Source organism: Populus trichocarpa, chromosome 1, assembly GCF_000002775.5.
Source record: "Populus trichocarpa isolate Nisqually-1 chromosome 1, P.trichocarpa_v4.1, whole genome shotgun sequence".
In the NCBI taxonomy this organism is placed as follows: Eukaryota; Viridiplantae; Streptophyta; class Magnoliopsida; order Malpighiales; family Salicaceae; genus Populus; species Populus trichocarpa.
In genome coordinates this window covers 8,181,277-8,188,183 of record NC_037285.2, presented here as the reverse complement: position 1 = coordinate 8,188,183, position 6,907 = coordinate 8,181,277, and the positions used below count along the sequence as shown (strand labels likewise).

General features: G+C 30.1%; 1 long non-coding RNA gene across 3 annotated transcripts; it reads right to left on the bottom strand.

The window, feature by feature from the left end:
- Positions 1-360: 360 nt before the first annotated feature.
- LOC7472753 (uncharacterized) lies at positions 361-2,843 on the bottom strand. Of its 3 annotated transcripts, none has more exons than XR_002984482.2 (5): positions 2,686-2,843; positions 2,227-2,310; positions 2,020-2,134; positions 1,410-1,559; positions 361-1,313 (listed from the first exon to the last, which is right to left on the bottom strand). It is a non-coding gene; the product is annotated as an uncharacterized LOC7472753 (long non-coding RNA). The 3 variants fall into 3 exon arrangements; XR_002984480.2 differs by having other exon boundaries at positions 361-1,282; XR_008057410.1 differs by having other exon boundaries at positions 361-1,559.
- Between the last annotated feature and the right edge of the window lie 4,064 nt (positions 2,844-6,907).

Genomic DNA, 6,907 nt, shown 5'->3' with positions numbered 1-6,907 from the left:
TTGAAATTAAATAATTTATTCTAATCTATGATATTTCTTTTCCAAATAAAATAAAATAATTAATTATAAAAGTTAAACACATCCATGTCAACTCCGTGTCTTAAGTTCCAAACAACAGAATGAGAAGTGATACAACACTTGCTACAGTAGTTAGTTATTTAAGGGTATGATTGTAGTTGCTTTCCAAAAAGTATTTTTTACTCGGAAATGCATTAAAATAATATTTTTTTATTTTTAAAAAATTATTTTTAATATCAACATATCAAAATAATTTAAAAACACCAAAAAATATTAATTTGAAACAATTTTTTTTTTTTAACTTTTTTTAAAAACATTTTTAAAACATAAAAATAACCAGAATTATAATGCCTAACCTCCTATACTCCAACTCTTACAGTAAAGTAAATAAATAAAAGTCTACATATCTTATCATTAATAACATACTCTAGAAAATAAATAGAAAAAAAAAAAGAAGAAAAGTACAGGCAATGGGCTTTTGGCTAAAAACTCATGGAAGAATTAACGAAGCATGCGCATGCTACACCTAAGACCTAACCCAAAGAACATATGCACGTCAAGCAGAGCTGAGAGCATAAAAAGCATTTGCTTCCTTCCCTGGGGATGTACAGTTACCCTACTGATTCTTGTCCTGCGAATTCCAATAGTACCAATCAGTGGCTCCTCCATTGATGGGCAGGTTTCCTTACAGCCAGGCTGCATTCAATTGGATATGAGCCAAGATTGATACAAGGTTCATTTTCATAAATGAATGCTTCTTCCATGGTGGGTCATTCATTCCCCCTCCGAAATTCCGCCAGTTTATACAGCGTGAAAGGCATTTGTTTGGGTCTGCCATCTGTATTCTCCACGTCCAACAGTTTTTATCAGAATTCAATTGAGATTTCACATAAATGGTTCATATCCTACAGCAGTTTTTTTCCAATATTTCAGCATGTTCCTCGCTGTAAAAGCATCACTTGCGAAAAAACAAGTTACAATATGAGTACATGGAGATACAAACAACCAGGAAAGAAACAGCAGGGATGGGTGATTGTCATAACAATTTGCTTCCATGAGAAATCCAAATCAAGTTTCAAGAACCATGGGCAGAAGGGTATAGGGCATAGGAGTATAGGGCATATAACCCTCTGCAAAATAGTTGAATTTGAATCGATGAGATTGAAATGTCGATGCAGAAGAACTCATGTCGTAGTTCGTGAAGGAATAGATTCAACTGCTAAGACCTTAGATTGTGAATTCGATGGAGTTGCACATACCAGACCTGCTGGCAAAACTCATCAAGGAACATTTTTCTGAAGAAAAAACTTCAGATAAAAAACGATATGTAAACAATCCCCCCCCCCCCCCCCTACATATTTCTCTTCAAAATCCATTGATGGGAGCAGTACCTTTTCCATGGTGATCAGTCGTCCTTCAAGCACTGAACAATTCAAATACTTGATGCAACGGTCAGCATCCTCAGTGGTTTCCACGGTAACAAAAGCAAATCCACGAAATTCTCTGGTGTCAGGATCTGTTACCAGATGACACTCCAAAACCTGAAACCATAACTTCGAATAAAATTTTATGGGCATAAAAATCTCAGATAACTAACTAAAAGTTATACACTTTTTTATAGTAAAAGAGAACTAGTGGTTGAAATGCATAAACTGGAATCTTGCTACACGGAAAGGGGAGCCGAAATGCATAAATTCTAGAAATTGAACAGGATGCAGCAAACAATGAAATATCAGATGATGAATGACATGCATTAACACCACATACTTGATATAATATTACATCAGTATCTTCAAAATCCATATCCATCCAGAATTTAAAATTTCCTTTCCAAACCCAGATATGTAACTGCTCCCTGAGGAATTTCACATAGAACTCTGTAACACAGGCATCATTGCCAGACTGTACACGGCAGTTTTGTTTCAGAAATCCGTAAACAACATTAATCGATTACAGGAACTCATTCAGGATAGACAATAAATGATTTTGCCAGAACCATACCTTCCCTTCACTGTTAAAATACTTCTCAAGATCACTGCTTGTGATCCTAGTTGATAATCCGGTTATCTATAAGTTATTTCCAGGATTCGATGCCACACCAGAACCATTGATACTCCTGAAACAACAAAAACTAAACCATGATTCAAAATCTCACGAAAATACAGTCCCGCATGCACCCACCCAAAAAAAAGAAGCAGACCACATTACCTGGAGCGACTTCGACGGGGCCTTGACAACGATCTTGACCGCCGGCCTCTGCCTGGTGAACCTGAATTGCGTGGCGAATCAGGCCTAAGGATGGTCATAAACAACTCAATTGTAACATAATATTAAAACTCGGAATTCTAGCAATACTGACATATAATAATAATAATAATAATAATAATAATAATAATAATAAATTACTACTAAAAAGACATGATTAAGAGAAAAGACTCACCTTCCTTCTCTTGAGTAAGACATCTACAATAATGTTACCAAATTTTTTGTACAAAAATTAATAATAAAAAAAGCATGTTAATTACTTAATTATATGGTACAGAGTTGGTTAGTACTAGGAAACAAGTATCATAGTTTTGAAGTACAACATAAGATAGAAACAGAGATCCATGAAGTTAGAAACAGGAAAAACTCAAAAGTGAAACCCTAGATTTTGAGTTTGATTACCTTGAAAGTGAGTTATTGACTGAGTCAACTCAGAAGAACTAAAAGGTCTTCTTGCTGTCTTGCATGATGAATCTCTTCTCATGGCCCTGCTAAAACATGAGAAATCGATAGGGCCTTCTCAAGTAAAACTTATTTACTGTTACAGACTACAGGCGCCGGTGAAAATTAAAACGTGATCTACACGTGCAAGAACCTCGTTCGTTTTATAAGTGGCTCCCACTTGTTACTCCTTTTTCTTTTTCTTTTTTCATGAACCCGACTAATATAATATTTTTTAAAACAGTTTTTTTTATTAAAATACATTATGATATGTTTTTCCATTTTTTTTATACTAACATATTAAAATCATTAAAAAAACTTAAAAAAAATTTAATATTTTTTAAATTAAATACACTTTTAAAATACACAGTTTTTTAAATAATAGAAGAAGATGACTCGTTTAGCTCGAGACTAATCTTATGTTTGAATCTCATTTTAATTTATTGTTATATCATTAGTCTATTCTATATTTGTAGGTCAAATTAATTTTTTTAAAATATTAAAAAAATTCTATGCGTTGTTAATGTTTTTTTTACTAGAAAAAAACTAAACCACGTAAGAGTTGACTTGATTGACTTGACGGGTCTAAAAGTAACTTGAATGGCCTATAAAAACATAATTTGACTCAAAAAATTTAAGACATGTTTTTTTATAAAAAAGATACTGAGACAAAAATATATTGGATCGGCCCAAGTCAACTTTGTTAACTGGATAAATTTGTAACCCGGGTCATAAGACCATGATAACCCAATATAAAGAAAATCAAAATAAATTATAAAGTTTAATTTTCAATCAACACAATATGCACGAAACTATAAAAAAAAGACATAAAAAAATTACTTGAGCTAACTTGTCATACCCACGACCTGAATCATAAGACCAGAATAATCATATAAAAAGTAAATCAAAACAAATTATGAAGTCTAATTCCTAATCAACTGAATGTTGAAGGATACAAATGATAAAAAAAATCAATTTAAAAAAAGGACACAAATAAAATGACTCAAGTCAACTTGAGTCAACTCGTCAAACTCATGAGGCCGAGATAACTTTATAGAAAGTAAATTGTAAAAATAACCCGAGTCAACTCAGGTTAATATACCAAACTCGCAACCCGGGTCCATAAGATTGAGATAATCCTATAGAAAGAAAATCAAATCAAATTAGGAACCTCAATTCACAATCAACTGATTGTTGAAGGATGAAATTTAAAAAAAAATATTTAATCTAAAAAAAGAATACAATAAAACAACTCAAGTCTACTTAAGTTCACTTGTAAAACACGCGTCATAAGATTAGGATAACCTTGTAGAAAGAAAACCAAAACAAATTATGAAACCTAATTTCTAATCAACCTGACTCGAGTTAACTCGCAAAACTCGTGTCATGAGACCGAACTCATAAAAAGTAAACCAGAAAAAATCATGAGGTCTAATTCCTAATCAATCCAGTGTTGAAGGATGAAATTAAAAAAAAACATCAATCCAGAAAAGAAAAAGAACTCTAGTCAACCAAATTAACCTATTAAACTTGTGACATATGCAACGAGATTAAGATAATTTCATAAAAAACAAACTGTAACAAATCATGAAGCTCAATCTCGGATAATTCAAATGTTGAACAATGAATTTAAAAAACATTAAAAATAGATTTTAAAAAAGAAAAAAAAACATTAATGCAATGAAATAATGTTTTGTGAGGCGTTACACAGTAAAAGCATCATCTTTTTTAGTTTTTTATTAACTAGCTTTTTCGCCTACGCTATGCTATGGATTTGTTTTTTTTTTATTATAAAAAATATGTTAAGACATTAGGAAGTTAAAATTTTGATGTAAAAGAGCTTTTTAAATACTTTAATGTTGACATATTGAAGACATTGTTTTTTTTTTAAAAAAAATACTGAGACGACGACAAATTGTATTGTGACCAACAATGAACCAAATATATGATTTGAGACATGAGATCGTGATAAAATCATGAACCTACATCGAAGCAAATTAAAAGGCCTAATTATAATGAACCAAATATTGAAGGCGGAGAGAAAATAAATAAATAAATAAATAAGGACAAAAAAAGTGACCCAAGTAAACTTATGTCGATGGCTGGCATAGTACCGCAGACCAGACTAACTTTTTTTGTACGCAAGAAGAAAGAAGTCAAGGTGACGCTAGAATTTCTAAAGAAGTACAAGAAATTTGAAACTCAGGTCATTGAGTCAACCGAGTTTAATAAGTTCAATTAAATTAATATTATAAAAAGGGCAACCCTAATTTAATTTTCTAAAATCATAACCCGTGAAATCTTAGACGTAGACTTAATTAAGAAGGTCAATTTTTTTAAAAAAGCAATAAAAAAAACGATGTCAACTCATGTTAATCTATTATATTCGTGACCCAAGTCATTTGACTAGAAGCTCCAAATTTGAAAAACATCGAAATCTAATTTTCAACTTATCAAATGTTGAAGGATGAAATTGAAAAAAATAATCACACAAAAAGGATAAAAAAAATTAATTTAAAGAAAAAAAAAGGTGCGAGATCACCTGGGTTAACCTACCAAATCCACATGTTAGGTCATGAGATCAGGATAATCCGATAAAAAAAAACAAAGAAAACCACGAAGCCTATTTTGTAAAAAGATCAATGTCGAGCAATGAGATTGAAAAAGAAAATAAGTCCAAAAAACGATGTCAACTTGTATTAGCTTATAAAACCGATGACTCAGGCCATTTGATCGGAAGAACCAAACCTTGAAAAACTACGAAGCCTAATTTTTAATAAATTAAATGTCAAATGATAAAATTAAAAATAAACAATTATACAAAAGGATCCAGAAGAAAAAAATAACAATTAAAAAAATAAGGATCAATACTTTTTTAAGAAAAGAGAGGATGAATAATTTTGGATTGAATGGTTAAATTGTAAGGAAAAAATAAATTCACAAAATCATTAAAAGTAGAAACCACCAAAATAACGAGGACTAAATTAAAAAAATAACAAATTAATTTTTTTTTATTAGAGAATGAAATTGAAAACAATTGGAAGTTTTCAAAAAGGGCAATAAACAAATTAAGAGATAAAAAGAACCAAGACTAAAATTTAAGAAACAAAAAATAATAATTTTAGATTTAAGGATAAATTGAAAAACAAATAAAAAACTTACAAAATGATCAAGAACAAAAATTATAAATCAAAAGAATGAGGACTGACACTCAAATACTCACAACTAAAGGGACTACCTTGAAATTTAGTTCAAATTTCAAGGGAGGAGAAAGAAAAGAAAAAAAACAGTGCTGGTGATAATCCACCGAGAAAGAACTAACATGTTCCATCTCTTGAGGAAGAGGACGCCATAGGGATCCAATGACACAACAAAATAAAGTTTTTCACCACCGAAGTTAGTCGCACACGCTACTCAAAAGAATTGGAGCGGATGACGCATGAAATTCTCAACAAATAAAATATTTAAGTATGAAATTTAAAAATAATTCAACAACACAAAAGGATCCTAAAGAAGAAAGATTTATTAAAAGCCAAAAAAAGATGCGAGCTCATTTGGTTTAATCCACGAAACCTACAGGCTAGGTCATGAGATCAGGATAACCGATAAAAAAAATTTTAAAAAACCATGAAGCCTATTTTGTAAAAAAATCAATGTCGACTCGTGTTAACTTATAAAACTTGTGACTCGGGCCATTTGATCAGAAGCACTAAATCTGAAAAAACCACGAAGCTCAGTTTTTAATAAATCAAATATAAAATAATAAAATTAAAAAAAATAATTATACAAAAAGATCCAAAAGAAAAAAATAACAATTAAAAGAATGAAGATTAAATTTAAAAAAACAATATGAGGATGAATACTTTTTGATTGAATGGTTAAATTTTAAGGAAAAATTAATTTGATAAAATAATTAAAAGAAAAAACCACCAAAAGAATGAGAACTAAATAAATAAAAATAATTTTTTTTATCAAATAATAAAATTAAAAATAATTGAGAGTTTATAAAAAGAGCTAGAAACAAATTAAGAAATAAAAATAACCAAGACCAAAATTGAAGAAAAAAATAAATAAATTTAGATTTAAATATAAAATTAAAAAAAATAATAAAAAAAAACGAAAAACGAAAAACAAAAATTATAAATCAAAAAAATAAAAACACACACTCAAATGCTCGCAACTG